Raw genomic sequence first — 18,076 nt, 5'->3', positions numbered from 1 at the left:
TGGCTGAGTATAATGTGTTTTGGTATTGATATGAAGAGCTTTTGCAGTGATTGCTTGTAATAGTAATATTAAGGAGAAGACACACTTTATTTTAAATACTGGGCATATCAAAAATGGTTGAGAAGTCTTTCAAAATTATTAACATTTAATATAATTTTCCAGCATTAAACAATCCAGATAAAAAATAGACAAATTGTTCATTGGCATTGCCATTTAACATGAAGTGCAAAATGGTTAGGTTATTACTAACATATTTTAGATCTAAGCCTTCAAAATATTTAGGAAAGATTTAGAACAGTGCATAGGAATAGGCACTTTGGCTCACAACGTTGTGCCAAATTAATTAAGCTAATATTTAAATGTCTAACTAAACTAATACCTTCTGTTTGTACTGTACAAGGTCCATTTCTACCCATTCTCTCCTATCAGATTCTCCAGCCCTGTATCTCTTACACCTATCAGCTTCCCAGCTCCTTAATTCACCCCTCCACCCTTCCCAGATTCACCAACCACCTTGTGTTTCTTCCTCCACCACCCCCCCCCCCCAACACCTTCTTACTCTGACTCCTCACCTTCTTTTCCTCCAGTTCTGATGAAGGGTCTTGGCCCAAAACATTGACTGTACTCTTTTCCATAGATGCTACCTGGCCTGTTGAGATCTTCCAACATTTAGTGTGTGTTGTTTTTATAAACTTCTATCTCGGCCTTGACTGAAAATAACCCAAGATTGTTCAACTCCTCTATATAGACATGCCCTATAATAGAGTTGGAATCCTGGAAAACAATTTTTGAACCTCCTCTGTAGCCTAGACGTCCTTTCTATGTTGGGGCAACCAGATTTGCATGCAATACTCTAAATCCTGACTTGAGTTAAATGCCTTAACTAATATTGACTAGCATGTTACATACCTTCTTTACCACACAATTGACTTGTGCAGCCACTTTCTGGAAGGTGTGGACTTGGACTTCATGATGACATTGTACATCAACACTGTTAAGGATGCTACTATTAACTATACATAGTAATTTCCCTTTCGTCTTCCAAAGCCTAACACCTTATACTGGTCAGATTAAACTCTATCTGCAATTGACATACATCCCGCTGTATCCTTTGGTAGTCTTCTACACTGTTCACCATGCCACCAATCTCTGTGTCATTAGCAAACTTACCAACTCAATCATTCACATTTTTATCCATATCCAAGTCATTCAGATATATCACAAACAGCAGAGGTCTCAGTCAGATTCTTAAGGAATCCCACTAGTCATGGAGTAACAAAAAATACTGAAGGAACTAGCAAGTCAGGCAGTATGGATGGGAATAAGCAGTTGACATTTTGGGCCGAGACCTTTCAGCAGGATTGGAAAGAAAGCCAGCAGAAACCAGAAGAAGAAGGTGCGGGTGGGGGAGGGAGTACAAGCTGGAAGATGGTTAGTGAAATGAGATGAGGGGGAAGTTGGGTGGGAGGGGCAGGGGGTATATATTAAGAAGCTAGTCATGGACCTCCAGCCAGAAAAGGCCATTGACCACTATCCTCTGTCTTCTATGGAAAAGCCATTTATGAATACAAATGGACCAGTCACCATGGATCCTATGCATATTAATCTTTTGCATGAACTTCCTTTGATGGACCTTGTTGAACGTCTTACAGATCCCACTGCTGTCTGTTAGGAGTTTGTACGTTCTCCCATGACCGCGTGGGTTTCCTCTGGGTGCTCAGGTTTCCTCCTACAGACCAAAGACGTACCGGTTGGTAGGTTAGTTGGCCATTGTAAATTGTCTCACGATTACGCTTGGGTTAAATTGGGGGTTGCTGGGCGGCTTGGCTCAAAGGACCAGAAGGGCCGACACAAGAAATCTATGTAGACAACACCCATTGCTCTATTCTCAGCAATCACCCTGGCCACCATTTAAATTAGTAAGACATGCCCTGTCCTGCACAAAGCCTTGCTAATTGTCCCTAATCAGGCCTTAGTCTTCCAAAGACTCACTGGCATATAATTTCCAGGACTATCCCTATTTCCCTTCTTGAAAAAAGGAACAACATTAACTCATCAGCAGTCCTCTGGGGATTTTACCTATCTCTGGAGAGCACAGACAGATCATGGTCAAGGCCTCAGCAACCTCCACACTTGCCTGTCTCAGTAGCATGGGATATGTTGCATCAGGCTTTGGGGACTTCTCCTTAATGAGGGCTGCACAGTAGTGTAGTGATTTGTACAATGCTTTACAGCACCGGTTGTAAGATTGGGGTTTGATTCCCACTGCTGTCTGTAATGAGCTTGTACGTTCTGCTTGTGACTACATCTTCCCACATTCCAAAGATGTACAGATTAGGGTTAGTGAGTTGTGGAAATGTTATGTTGGTGCTGGAAGTGTGGTGGCACTTACAGCTGCCCAGTGCAATCCTCGCCAATTTGATTTGACACAAACAATGAACTTCACTCTATGTTTTGATGTTCATTTGACAAGTAAAGGCAATCTGTCTCTCACTTTAATGAAACCCAACTATTACAAGAAACCCAACACCATCCCCTTCTTTATCTCAAAATGCCCTCACGGAAAATCATGTTCAACACTGATCTCACTATCCTCCATTGTCCTTCTGTGTGGTGAATACTGGTGCAAAATAGGATCCCACCACATCCTCCGCTTCCAGTCACAGGTTCCTTTCTTTATCCTTGAGTAGTCCTAATCTCTCCCTAGTTGCCCTCTTGCTCTTGATGTATGTATAGAATGCCTTGGGATACTCTTTAATCCTACTTCCCAAGGACTTTTCATGGCCCCTCCTGGCTCTCCCAATTCAACTCCTGAGTTCTATTCTGCCTCATGTATAGACCTCGTGGGGCATTTTCAATGTTTGCTTCCTAAATCTTACATATCCTTCTTGTCCAAGTTCATAACCTCTCTCATCATTTAAGATTTCCATAACTTGTCCTTCCTTCTTAATGGAATGTACCAGTCCTGTACTACATACAGTTAGTCGCAAAACTGCCTCCACCTATCAGATGTGGACTAGCCCAAAAACAGCTGTTCCCAATTAACTCTCCCTCGTTCATGCCTAATGCTCTAGTAATTTGTCCTGCCCCAATTTAATACTATTTTACAAGGTCCATTCTTATCTATATTCTTGGCTATCTTAAAACTTTAGCAATTGTTTCTTGCTCACAATTTATTTAGCTTCTGTTACTTCCGTCCCTAGTCATAACATTCCGCACAATGACATAATTGTGCTGATTGCACAAGCGTCAGACTAATGATTTCAGCACTTTTTAACAAGCAAAAGCTCCACAATTCTTGATAGTGCAAACTGTAAACAAGTAGGGTTGGAGGATGGATCTTCCTCCAGTTTTTTAATTGCTTCGGTAGCCATGATTGTAACAAAAATGATCACAGTGTGACGATTTTTAGGGATTGAAAAACTAAGGACCTTTGTGCCGGCCCTATTGCTATTGTTTGTGACTTCAGGTAGGAATTTTTAGTGAAGTGAACTCTTACTTTCAGTCAGGATAGTGTTCCATATTTTGTTATGAAAAGCTATGATGAAGTGTATATAAAAAATCCTGTGTGTTTTGATTGTTTTTGTATTCATGCTTTTTTTTTGCTGACTTCTGATCTAGCAATGAATATTTGAGTTTATTAGTTGGTGGGTTAGTGAAGAAGTTAGATATGGCAGTGTTGGTGGTTATTGAGAAAAGTTCTGGATTGACCCTTGGCCCAGTATTAGGGTTAGTCTATCTTTGCTATAATGTGGAAATCATTTTCCACATCTATTTAATCTATATTTTATTAGTCTTATTTTTGGAGCCGATGTCCCTGAAGCAGTAACTGGAACAGCATAGTATTGCCAAGCTAATAGCTGTTTTTAGAATGCACTCACACTTTTAATTTCCACCTCTGATTGAAAGTACTCTCATAAATGTTTAATTCTCATAAATAAAGAAGGAGGAAATTGATGCCCCAAGTTACATTAAAAACATAACTTGTGTATCCTCCAGATTGACCATGACCGTGCAATAGAAGTTGTGTTTCTGTTCTTCCTTGTTCTGATTATGTGATTATATCAGCTTTCATCTCAATTTTAGCTTATAGCTTGTTAGCTGGGCAAAAAAAATGACAGCAAGGATGTAGAATGCAGATTGCTGTGTGTATCTGCAACCACTATGAGCCGACATATTGTGAAGTCAGTTATTGTATTACAACTTTGTTGGTTAGTGTAAAACTGTATCAGGTCGCACTTGATTTAATTTTGCAATTAATATCATAATCATGACTGCCAGCAATTACTGAATTCCTCTTTAAATTTAGTTAAATCATATAATTGGTCATTTTAATTAAGGAACAAAGACATTCTTAATTAGTAAGTCTGACCTGAAATTATATAGACGAGCCTTTCAAACTTTAATCCTATTTACAATTTTCTGTTCCGGTATTATGAATAACTATGGTACCAGTACTTCAACTTGATATATTGCAATTTAAACATTGCCAAAGTATTGACATTTTATGTGCATGATACAGGATTTGTTTTAATTTATGATCTAAAAAAACAACAGTATTCTCTTTTTAATGTAAGCAGAAAATGACATGATTTTTAATAGTTCAGTGATTTGCTGCTGTTAGGTTTTCTATGTGGATGGTCACTATGAGTATTTCGGTTCTGGTGCAGGTTATTATCTCTGCACTGACAGGCTGGTGGCTGATCACCTTTGCTCTATGTACTCCCATTAAAGCCACCCAAATTTCTGACGGTTCCTAAATGAAAATATATCTTTGAATGTTCCATATTAAATGTCTTTTTGCTCAGATTTGCAATCGATCTTTGGCTCCTTACTACACTCTGCTTAAAATATAGGAATGTGTATTGGCTTTCCAAGGGACTGAGAAGTAAGTTTACTTTAGATGCTTTTACTTATTGTAAAGTATGGAGTATCTGTTGACCTTGTTATTTAAACCTTCACGTTCCTGTCCTTGTGTTTAAATGCCATGAAGTAAATCCTTTTATACTGAAAGAATAGACAAGACCTACTTTGGCATCTGATCCCAGCACTTTCATTTTTATGGTAGGTCTTGCTTCTTAGTGCTTCAAATACATCAGCTGTCAGTCAACATCCAGTACAAGATGCTTGTCTTTTCAAATGTGTACAATGCAGACGATCTGGAACATGCATCTTCAGAGTGAATTTACAAGGGCATCCTATGTTTTGGAAATACTTCTAGAACAGTAATATGTAATTTACTTGAAGATTTGTTTTAAGACTTATGGTAAAAGGTTGCTGTTCAGGGTCTTCAATCATCATGTTGTTGGCCAGTACATTTGGATTATAAATTTGTTGCAGGTTTAGATTGACATTTTGCACACCACAGTCCTGAGAAGATACCAGAATGCATAGAGAAAGAGAGAGGTTAAAAGAAGCGAGAGGGGGCAGTTGACATAATTTGCACGTCACAGTCTCAAGGAGACACTGGATTGTGTAGGGGGAGAGAAAGTTTAAACGAAGTGAGACAGCAGACTTTGCGCGACACAATTTCCTAGGAGACATTGGATTGCACATAATTAGGCACTTGGCAAGGACTAATAAAAAGTTAAAAAGTTAGGTTTATGTGGAGCAGCTATTGTGGGAACAGCCACTGTGTGAGTGGGGAGTTGAGGCTTTGGTTCATCGAAGATTTGGTGAGAAGAGCTAGGCCGTAGGTTGCTTTTTTCCATTATTTATTCTTTCTTTATTTCTTACTGTACAATTAGAGCTGTGGGGATGCCAAACAGGACACTGGAATCCTCCGCTTGCAAGATGTGTGAATGCAGAGACCTCTAGAGTCTCTGACAGCTACTCCTGCAAGGTGCATTCGCTGCAAGTTGTAACAAACTGTGTTGAGGAGTTAGAACTGGAACTGGATGAACATGGGGAGGCTGAGGGGTTGATAGATAGGACATGCCGGGAGGTAGTTACACCCAAGGTGCAGGACATAGGTAACTGGGTGACTGTCAAGAGGGGGAGCGGGGATAGGCAGCCAGTACAGACTATCCCTGTGGCAGTTCCCCTCAAAAACACGTATACCACTTTGTGGGCTGACCTAGCAGAGGAGAGCTGCAACAGTCAAGCGTCTGGCACTGTCTGGTGCAGTGGCTTAGAAGGGAAGTGAGGAGAGAGAGCTGAGCTGTACTGATAGATGATTCATTGCTTAGAGAACAGAATGGCACCATGGTAGTGTTTCAGTTAGCACAATGCTATTTAAATTCTGACATCATCTGCAAAGAGTCCATATGTAATCCCTGTGGAGTATGCAGGTGCTGTACAGGTGGATGGATTTAAACTAGAGTTGCGGGGGGGGGGGGGGGTGGGAACCAGAATGCCAGAATGTCAGTCGAGTGGTTATGGCGAAAGATGTTGATAAACTGACATAAAAGGTCAGTAATTGAAAAGTTGAGCAGCATGGGGATTAATATTCTGAGCTGCATGTACCTCAAAGCAAGGAGCAGATTTGTAGAGAGATTGCAGACTGTTGCAAGAAACATAAAGTTGTGACAAAAGGTAATATAAATTTCCACATACTGACTAGGATTCCCATGCTGTAAAAGTGCTGAATGGGAAAGTGTTTGTCAAACGTGTTCAGGAAAGTTTCCTTAGTCGGTGCATAGAACTAAGGGAGTGTGATACTTATTACGGAATTAGACAGGGAAGTTGAGAGAAGTTTGTGTAGGGAACGCTTTGCATGTAGCGATCTTAATGTCATTTGTTGCAGGGTAATTATGGAAAAGGATACGTCTGGGCCTCGGATAGAGATTATAAATTGGAGAAATCCAATGTTGATGGCATCAGAAAGGATAGAATGTTCTCTGGCAAAAGGGTACTTATAAGTGGGAGCCCTTCAAAAGTGAAATTTTGAGTTCTTATACTCTTGACAGAATAAACAGCAAGGATAATAGGCTTATGGAACCTTGATTTGAGAGATGTTGAAGCTCTGGTTAAGGAAAAGAAGGAGGCACATAGCAGGTATAGGCAGCCAGGAACACGAGGTACTTCAGGAGTATAAGAAATGCAAGAGTACTCAAGAAAGAAATCAGGAGGCTTAAAAGAAGGCATGAGCTAGCTTGCAGACATGGTGAAGGAAAATCTCATGGACTTCCACAGATATATTAAGGGCAAAAGGATAGCAAGGGACAAGATTGGTCGTCTGAAAGATCAAAGTAATAACTTATGCTTGGAGCCAAAAATGATGGGGGAGCTCTTAAGTGGATTTTTTACATTTGTATTTACTCAGAGGACAGACACAGAGTCTAGAGCTGTGATGCAATGCAGCAATGAGGTCATGGACCCTATACAGATTACAGAGGAGGAGGTGTTTGCTGTCTTGAGACAAATTAGGGTGGATAAATTCTCAGGGTTTGTGTTCCCTCAGATCCTGTAGGAGGCAAGTGCAGAAATTGCAGGCTCTTACAGGGATATTTAAAACAGGTGAAGTGACTGGAGGATTGGAAGATGGCTAATGTGGCTCTGTCGTTTAAGAAAAACTCTTGAGATTAAGCCAGGAAATTATAGGCAGGTGAGTCTGACATCAGTAGTGGGAAAGTTACTGGAAGGTATTCTAAGGGACTGGATATATTAGTATTTGGATAGACAGGGACTGATTAGGGATAGACAATATGACTTTGTCCATGATAAGTTGTGTCTAACTAGTTTTATTGAGTTTTTCAAGGATTTTACCAGGAAAGTTGATGAGATAAGATAGTGGATGTTGTCTGCATGGACTGTAGCAAGACTTCTGACAAAGTTCCGTATGGGAAGTTGGTCAAGGAGGTTCAGTCACTTGGCATTCAAGACGAGGTAGTAAATTAGATTACACATTACCTTTGTGGGAGAAGCCAGAATGTGGTAATAGATGGTTGCCTCTCTGACTGGAGGCCTGTGACTAGTGGTGTGCTGGGTCCATTGTTCTTTGACATCTATATCAATGATCTGGATGATAATGTGGTTAACTGGATCAGCAAATTTGCGGAAAACACCAAGATGGGGGTTGTAATGAACAGCAAGGAAGTCTATCAAAGCTTGCAGCAGCACCTGGACCAGCTGGAAAACTGAGCTGAAATACGGCAGATGGAATTTAATGCGAGGTGTTGCACTTTGGGGGGACCAACCAGAGTAGGTCTTGCATGATGAGCAGAAGGGCACTAAGGAGTGTGGTACAAAGGAGGGGTTTGGGAAAATAGATCCATCATTCTTTGAAAGTGGCATCAAAGGCAGATAAACTCATAAAGAAAGCTTTTGGTGTGTTGGCCTTCATAAATAAGTGTATTGAGTACAGCAGATGGGATGTTATGTTGAAGTTGTGTAAAACAGTGAGGCTTAATTTGGGGTGCTGTGTCCAGTTTTGGTCACCTGCCTACAGGAAAGGTGTCAATAAGATTGAAAGCATGCAGAGAAAATTTACAAGGATGTTGCCAGGATTTGAGGACATAAATTATAAGGAAATGTTGAATAAGTAGTGACTTTATTGCCTAGAACATAGAAGATTAAGGGAAGATTTGATAGAGTTTACAAAATGATGAGAGGGATAGCTAGGGCAAATGCAAGCAGTCTTTTTCCTGTGTTTGGGTGAGACTACAACTAAAGGTCCGGGGTTAAGGGTGAAAGGTGAAATGTTTAAATGCAACTTGAGGGGAAGCTTCTTCACTCAAAGGGTGCTGAGAGTGTGGACCGAGCTTTGTCAGTGCAAGTGGTGGATGTGGGGTTAATTTCAACATTAAAGAGGAATTTGGATAGATGCATGGATGAAAGGAGTATGGAGGGCTATTGTCGGGGTGCAGGTCGATGAGACTAGGCAGATTAATGGTTCGGCACAGACTAGATGGTCTGAAGGGCCTATTGTTGTGCTGTCGGGTTCTATGACTCTAAGACTCTAGATCTGCCATCTTGAGTTCAGTAGGTTCTTTTGATTCCTGAACAGGTACTTTTTCCTGAGCAATTCAGTTTTGTGAGAGCTGTTTCACAATGCATTACACCTACCTGTTGGATAGCCCAGGCATATTTAAGGAGTATTCTTTTGTAGACTTTAATTGATATTTGCATTTTGCATATATATAATTTCTTTAATTTCTGCATTTTAAACAATTGGTGAGCTAAGACTTGGCAAGAATTATTAAACTGCTTTATTTCAGAACAGGTGAACATGCAAAGAAGAAGACATTTATTTCCTTGGTATTCCTGTTACAATTGAAGTCAACAGAAACTCAGGCCTATTATTCTCCACTGGCTGGAGTTATGCTACCTAACATTAGAAAGTTGATGGTAGATTGGAGGTTCATCATCTTCATCTTCAGTAATTGCTAGTTAAATTAGTAGGCTGGGTCAGCTCTTCCCTGTATCATTAGTAAGCACTTTTACTGTTTCAGTGTTCATGGTCATACTTTCTCACATAAGAAATCAATCCACAATGATATCCATCAAGACCTGCCTAATATCCGGGCTTGACCAAACAATTATCAAATAACATTTTGCTTCACCGAATTTCAGGCAACTTCTCCAGCGAATCAGGACCTGAGCGCTTTAACACTCAGTGGGATTTCTGTTACTAAGTTCACAGCCACCTGTATTCTGGGTGTTGCGGTCAACCTGGAACTCAACTGGATAGACTCTGGTGATAATATTAAGGTGATTGGAGGAAAGCATGAGGGGGTGTCAGAGGTCAGTATTTTAGTCAGAGAGTGGTGGGTGTGTGGGATGCCTTACCAGGAGTGGTGGTAGAGGCAGATACTGTACGTTAAGTGTATATAGAAAACTCTTAGATAGGCTCATAGATGATTAAAAGGCAGTGGGAAGGATTAGATTGATCTTCAAGTGTGTTAAAGGTCAGTACAACATTGTAGGCTGAAGGACCTATACTGTACTATAATGTTCTATATTCTATGTTATAATGAAAGAAAGACACACAACTTTAGAATCCACCATCATGCGGAAGTTTGGCAGTCATGCTGCCAGGCAGAAAAGCTAATACTAAAAGTCAGTGGCCAGTGGTTGTTGGTAAAGATGCGTGTGAGAGTGTGTGTATAAGTGTGTGAGAGTATGTGTGTTGTGGAGCATGGGGGTGATATATGGCACGGGTTAGCCCTTTCCACTTGTTTGTGGGGGGTGGGGGTGGGGAAAGAGATTGCAGCATGGCAAACAATCAAGAGGAGGGTGAGGAAAGTGAGTGGGTATGATTTGGGAGCAGGATTATTGGAACTAGACAATTGGGATGGACTGTCAAGATCAAGATTTGGTAGATGATTTCAGATGCTAGCAGTCAGAAGTGCGAAACATTCTTGGGCATTTCTGTGGAAAGGTGATTACATTGTAGTACTGAAATTTAAATTGTTACAGGAATAGGAAGAATGTCACTGCTCCTCCTTGTGGACAACCAGTGCACTAGAGACACCTTCCTGCAGAATTTGGCTGCAACTTGCTCCAATCTGTTGTGGGACTGGAGCTGTGGGAAATGTAGTCAGCAGTAAAGTTGAATCATGTTCTAACCCCATTGTGGGACTCTGATTTTAATGTTATGAGAACTGTGTACCTAAGAATAAGCATAGCATGCAACTTACCAAATAAAAACAGTGTTAGCTTCTGTACATCACTCCAGCTGTATTAATTTTGTTTGTAGTTTTCTGAATGTGTAGGGTTGAGAGAACATTGATCTCTGTAACATTGTCTTCAGAATTGTTTTTCTGACATGTTAGATCTTTATCATGGAGAGTGTCTGTGATCTACTTTTCTCAAAAAGTCTCAAGTATAGTTCATTTACTTAAAACTGAGTTTGAATCTGATCTAAAAGTAGTCACTGTAAGAGGTAAAAATGGCAAGTATCCTCAACTTCTGGGGGTTATCTGAACAAATGAACACCGGAAACTTTTCTCATTATGTGGTAATAACTTCCTTCTTTCATTGATAAACTGTATCTTTTTAATTAATATTAATTTTTAAAATGCTACTGGAAAAAAACCAGAGTGCATTTGCATTAAGTTTGCTGTTGATGTAAAAGACACTGTGCAATGATTTACCCGTGTGTTGAAGAGCCCTGGGCTGACCTAACTGGAGTTGCTCTGAGTCAAGAATAACTTCTGCATTGATGCTTCAGTTGTAGTGCAAATGCATGCAAAGTGACTTCTAAAATATGGCCCATTCTGGTTAATTGGGCCATCAGTTAATTGGGACATCCATTTATTTGTGACAACTCTTAATGATCAAAACTTAATCGAGAAAATAGTCAGGATTACCTTCATTTATTTGTGACGCTATGTGACTTTAATTGAAGTACAAAACTGTTGACGAAGAGTTTCTTACTTGCGTCAGTTGTTGTGTGCACTTGCGTGGTGGTTAGACACTGCACTGTGCTTCATGTGGACAATTTTTAAATAGCATCAGTTGTGTGTGTTGGCCTTCAAAAAGCAGTGATTTTTGTCACTGATAGTTGGCTAGAGATAAGCAGTAAGACAATTCAGAACTGCTTTGCTCACTGCAGTTTCAATCATTGAGGCTTGGAGATACCAGAAACAGCCAGGAGTAAAAATGATCTCACTACTTCAACAAGTTAGGAACTACGAAAACTTTGAAGTTATCAACAATCATTGTGAATGTTACAAATAAAATGAATATTTGGAGGATGCAATCATTGAAAGCATTGTATGAAGGCAGTCCATCATCTACACCATGTGTCTTCGTTGATTTTGTTCACTTATCGTCAAAAGAATGCGATGCAGATGAATTCCCCTGTCAATAAGTATTAGGAACTAACACAGTTTTATACTACTGTGGCAGTGTTGGTAGTGTTCTAATTTGTTCTGTGTTTCATTTAAGTACATAATTTGTTACTCAGTTCATTTTTTAAAATACCTTTTTTAGCCTTTTCCACGAAACTTTGGTTAATTGAGGCAGCTGTTTAATTGGGCCAAGATGTATTGTCCTGATATGTTCCAATGAACTGGAATCCACTGTATTTTGAACTGCAACAAAAAAGGTGGGCTCTCCTGACTCTGATTCAAGGGGGAGTGAAGGAGAACAGGGCATGCTAAAAGTGATGAATTTTATTTTTAGGTTAATCGTATTTACAAATTATAAAACAATTCCCACGACATTGCATTCGATGTTAATTAGCACATATTGTAACTTCAGGCAACATTTTTTTTAGAAACAAACAATTCAGTACAGTACAGTTTTCATTAACAAACAATGCTGAGAACCTTTTCAACCAAGCAAAATATATTTTCAATGATTTCCTTTAAAATATATGTTTTTAGTTTGGATGAACTACTTTAACACACTTTAAGCTTTCCTCAATTCGAAGACTGTCGTGTCAGCAATCAATTTTAAATTGAAGTACAGATTGAGCACGCCGTACCCAGAATTCCAAAATCTGAAAGCCTCTGAAATTCAAATTTGTTTTGAGTGCTGACATTATGTCACAAATGGAAAATTCCACAGGATGCTGGGAAGGTTCCCCAATGGTGCGCAGGTCTCTGGTCTGGGAAGTGACCTCTCATATGTAATGAACAAGTTAATGAAAAATAAAAAGCCTCTGCATGAAGTGAAAATTGAAGATCTTGATCATATTGTATATTGGAAGAATGGATTCGTGAGTGTGGAAGTGAACATGTGCCATCTAACGGTATGCTGATCATGAAACAAGTAAAGATCTATCACAACAAACTGAAAATTGAAGGTAATTGTGAATATCCAGAAGGCTGGTTGCAGAAATTTAAGAAAAGGCACAGCATTAGATTTTTGAAGATTTGCGGTGATAAAGTGTCTGTTGATCACGAAGCAGCAGAGAAATTCATTGATGAGTTTGCCAAGACTGTCGCTGATGGAAATCTAACACACTGAACAATTGATTCAGTGCATAAGTGCAATGAACAAGTGTCAGGAACGATGGTGATTCCAAACAGCCACTGACTTCGGCCTGGACAATCGAAGTATTGTTTCCTTACCTTTCTGATGGTTCAGAGTACACATTGTTTCATGCATAAAATAATTAAAAATATTGTATAAAACTAACCCCCTCTCGCTGTAGTTGCTATGAAATGAGCAGCTGTTGAAAATGATGGTGGATATGAAGCCAACTGCAGTGCTGAAACTCAGTAAAGTCGAAAATGGGGTGGTCATTCAACTTGGACAGTCAGTGGAGGATGCCAGACTGTGCTTCTGCTGAAGACTGTTCACTCTGTGAGAATAAGGACAGTTGTATGTAAGTTGTACCTGTAATGAAAATGGATTTTGTATTTAGACTTGGGGCCCATCCACAAGCTATCTCATTATATAGATCCAGATATTCCAAATCTGAATTCTGAAACGCTTCTGGCACCAAGCATTTTGGATGTGAAGTGCTCAACTTGTATTCATAGTCTTTTACAAAATTTACTTCATAATGATTGATCTAAAGTTTAGATTCAGAAAATGTCCTCCAACCAAGCAGAGCATTTCTCATACTGCATACAAAATAGATGGACGGAATTCATTTGTTCCATCTCAGATTCTGATTTATTTATCACATGTACACTGAAACACACAGTGAACTGTGTAATTTGCATTAACAATGGCACGCTTAAGGATGTCTTAAAGTAATCCCTTATTTACTTCCTTATAATCTCTTCTCTCTCTCTTTCTCTCTCTTATGCACATTATTCCCCACATCCTGTGATTTTCTTACCACTCACATTTTCTAAACTACAGAGGCCAACTTGCCAACCAAGCGCCATGTTTTTGGGATGTGAATGAAACCATGGCACTAGGGAGAAACTCATTCAGTCACAGGGACAATGAGCAAACTCCACACAAGCAGCACAAAATATCTCCTGAAGAACATGCCTCCTGAATACCTATGCTGTCGTTCAGAATTCTTTCAATGTGAAAAGTGAAAAGAATGCTAAATTTGATAGTCTATAACTTAGAATAATGACTGATTGGCTATACAAAATATGAAGAACTTATGTTATATTTAAAGCCTTTTGTTTCATTTACTACAACGGCCTCTTTATCTTCATCTTCTTTGTTCTGACATTATTGTTCCACCTCTGCATTTACTCTGGCTTCTGTTCTTTGACCAGATATCATGCAGAATAAGAGATAGCTCGACAATATCAGTCTGGCACAGAAATCAGTCCCTTATCATCCATAAGGTTTCCCAAACTTCCAGATATACCTCAAGACAGAAAAGATAATGAAAATCGAGAAACATTAGAAACTGAAAATTTCAGACTAACAGAAAATTTTGGAAACAGTCAGCAGGTCAGGCAGCTGCTGTGAAAAGGGAAACTGGATTAAACTTTCAGGTCAAAAGTTCATTGTAACATGTTCTTTGGCACAGTAATAATGATATTACAAACCACGTTACTGTGCATGGTACAGAACATTAATCATTTTAAGCCATCAACAGTTGTCAGGCGTGAAAGAATATTGCACGATCATAATGTACTGATTTGGTATTTTACTTCATGATAACAAAATATTTAAATTTACTTAACATAAATCTTAAGGACTGCAATAATATAGAATAAGTGCTAAAAATTATGTATAGGTGATTGAAAGGAATACAAATTAGAATGAAGACACTTGTGAACTTCTGCATGGAGAGCATTGTAACTGGCTGTATGATTGCCCGGTATGAGCGGAGAGGGTGTGAGAAGGCATTGCCCAGGATTGCAGTAAAGTGCAGAGAGCTGCAGAATTACCGTAGTCAGTTCCAGCATGAGCAGTAGCCTTCGGGGTATCCAGGACATCTTCAAGGAGCAATGCCTCAAAAAGGCGGCGTCCATCACTGAGGACCCCATCACCCAGGACATACACTTTTCTCATTGCCACCATCAGGGAGGAGGTACAGGAGTACCAAAGGCACACACTCAATGATTCAGGAGAGCTCCTTCCCCTCTGACATCTGATTTCTGAATGCACATTGAACCCATGAACACTACCTCACTACTTTCTATTTTTTTTTTGTTACATTACTTATTTAATTTGACTATTTAATACATGTACATTGTATACATACTTACTGTAATCCATTTTTTCTCTCTCAATTATTATACATTGCATTGTACTGCTGCTGCAAATGTAACAAATTTCACAACATATGATGGTGATATTAAACCTGATTTTGATTCTGAAAAATAGTGAAAGGAAGTGGTATTGTGATGGAAGAGCCTCTTGGATTGAATGAAACAATCCTTTATTTAATCTCAAGCCAAATGTACAGTACATGCAGGGCAGAGGTGGGTCTTCCAAGGATCAAAATGCATTGTACCTGACAAATATTCTTGTAGATACACTTCAGTATAACCAGTCTGGATACAATCAATACTGTACTTAGTTTTGAGATCTACTTATGTTAAGTCACTGCCATATATAAACAATATTGTGTTAGTATTTGTTGCAATATCTAATTACAAGGGGTGATTGATAAGTTTGTGGACTAAGGTAGAAGGAGTCAATTTTAGAAAACCTGCCACATTTATTTTTCAACATAGTTCCTCCTACATTTACACACTTAGTCCAGTGGTCGTGGAGCATACGGATCTTGGACCTCCAGAAATTGTTCACAGACAGACAGTCATACTTTATTGATCCCAAGGGAAATTGGGTTTCGTTACAGCTGCACTAACCAAGAATAGTGAAGAAATATAGCAATATAAAACCATTAATAATAAAATAATAATAATAATAAGTTAATTATGCCAATTGGAAATAAGTCCAGGACCAGCCTATTGGCTCAGGGTATCTGACACTCCGAGGGAGGAGTTGTAAAGTTTGATGGCCACAGGTAGGAATGACTTCCTATGACGCTCAGTGTTACATCTCAGTGGAATGAGTCTTTGGCTGAATGTACTCCTGTGCCTAACCAGTACATTATGGAGTGGATGGGAATCATTGTCCAAGATGGCATGCAACTTGGACAGCATCCTCTTTTCAGACACCACCGTCAGAGAGTCCAGTTCCACCCCCACAACATCACTGGCCTTACGAATGAGTTTGTTGATTCTGATGGTGTCCGCTACCCTCAGCCTGCTGCCCCAGCACACAACAGCAAACATGATAGCACTGGCCACCACAGACTCGTAGAACATCCTCAGCATCGTCCGGCAGATGTTAAAGGACCTCAGTCTTCTCAAGATGGGTGATTGATAAGTTCATGGCCTAAGGTAGAAGGAGATGAGTTATACTGCTCTAGTTACATGCACATGCAGTTCAACTCTTTGATTATGCAGTGTTTGAAGTTAATAACATCACTTAATAACTCATTGGGGTGATTGATAAGTTTGTGGCCTAAGGTAGAAGGAGATATTAACTTCAAACTTTCTGCATAATCACTCAAAGAGTTGACCTGCATGTGCCTGTAACGAGAGCTGTATAACTCATCTCCTTCTACCTTAGGCCACAAACCTATCAATCACCCCTGCTGTGGACACTTTCTGGAGGTCCAAGATCCAGAAAGATCCATTTCCCACAATTAGATGCAATATGTTGACCCAAGTTTATTCCTCTATCGACACCTTTACAATAGATTTTCAATACATCTCCAACAGCACATCTCACAAAGCATTTATGAATTTATAGTGAAATCAATTGAAAGCATTATACCACTTGAAATAAAGAAATTCCAAACTCCAAACAGACAAGAAATGAAGGGATCTCTTGTCCTCTCTGACTGTACACTTGACATTTGCACTTCATCTCAAGATTTTATTCCTCAAATTTTTCTGAATTAAATATCACAGCTAAGTTGGTATGCTTAAGATTTTGTTCCTCAATTAAACTTAAATCTACTAATCTGATGGTGATGTTTAATTCTGAAAAAAAAATCTTTCATTATGGTTAACTCCATGTTGCTTGCCTCTGTGTGAAGTAGGTAAATCTAATTCTTTGTAAACCATACACAACTATGAGATATTTCAATTAGAATTTACATATGAATATGAATTTAGTTATGAATATCTCATGTAAATAACCTATGGTAGAGCAAAATGCAGCTTGATCATAGACTGATTTCTAAATACTAACAAAAGAAAACTTAACTGGAGTTTCTATAGATTACTACTAATGTTGGCTTGTTGAGTGGTAATGAAAGTTGTTGATTTCATCTTCCTTAAATTCTCATGCACCACATAACAATAGAATGGTGTTAGATGAATGAATGACAGAGAAAACATATTCTTGGCAGGTGGAATATGCAAACAAAGCAATACACAAGATTGTTGTGCAGCTGTACAGCTTTCAATAATACAAGGACAAAATTATCTTCAGGCAATTTCCCAATTAGAAAATTAGATTAAAATTAATAGAACCTACTAAAAGGAAACATAGTTTTCCTTAGAATATTGAGTAAATTAGATTTTTTGAAAGGGTTGCACTGAAGGTCAACTAAAAGGGATGTTGTGACTGAAATAAAGTGCAGTATTGAACTTAAGCTGTGGCAGTGATATCTCAAGCCAATGGACTATTATCTAAATTCAAGCCAAAATTAAATCGACAGAACTCTCATAAAATTTTATTAAATCTTATCACTGAGCTTCAAATCCAGTTGTGTAATGAGTAAAAATTCAAAGGACAGTGACAGTATTTAGAGCATATCAACCATGGAAAATCAGTTTGTAAGATTGAATAATTAGAGTTTTAAAAATAGAACTTTGGACAAATCTTTGGGATGGTATGAAGAATTTGAAATTGTCTGCAAGTTGAAGAATGTTAGGGAAGAAATTTATTGGCACCAAGGGTCTAGCTGACCCTGAATATTGATTAGGCAAGTTTTTGGCACCCGTTACTCACTTCATAAAGTTAATATCAAGTCACTTCACTTTTGCCCAGAGTGTCCTAAGTGGCAAGAAGGTGATAAGTAGGATACTGTGGAGCAGAGGGACTATACAACTTTTCATTGGCTGATGTTCAGTGAGTGCATAAAGAATTAGACAGACAAACCACTCAGCTTTGCATTATTGAACTTAGCCAAAAAAGCTCATCACACCATCACTCCCAGTAGTGCTATGTGACCCATTGCGAATGCAACCCAACTACACCGTGCTGAGTTAGCTGCATATTCTGATAAATACTTTGG

At 39.0% G+C, this 18,076-nt stretch overlaps 1 protein-coding gene across 2 annotated transcripts in view; it reads left to right on the top strand.

Moving 5' to 3' along the window:
• Positions 1-18,076, top strand: part of tfec (transcription factor EC) — an 88,872-nt gene that overhangs the window by 10,978 nt on the left and 59,818 nt on the right. Inside the window, exon 1 of one of the 2 annotated variants that reach the window (XM_073059501.1) lies at positions 3,321-3,469. The exons of the other annotated variant lie outside the window; for it this stretch is intronic. The gene's annotated coding sequence lies outside the window, so the exon portion shown is untranslated. Of the gene's footprint in view, positions 1-3,320; positions 3,470-18,076 lie in introns of those variants that run through there. 2 annotated transcript variants of the gene reach the window in all.

The sequence above is a fragment of the Hemitrygon akajei genome, chromosome 10, assembly GCF_048418815.1.
Source record: "Hemitrygon akajei chromosome 10, sHemAka1.3, whole genome shotgun sequence".
NCBI classification, from domain to species: domain Eukaryota; kingdom Metazoa; phylum Chordata; class Chondrichthyes; order Myliobatiformes; family Dasyatidae; genus Hemitrygon; species Hemitrygon akajei.
Note: the sequence above shows the minus strand (reverse complement) of the source record. Positions and strands in the feature narration are given on the sequence as shown.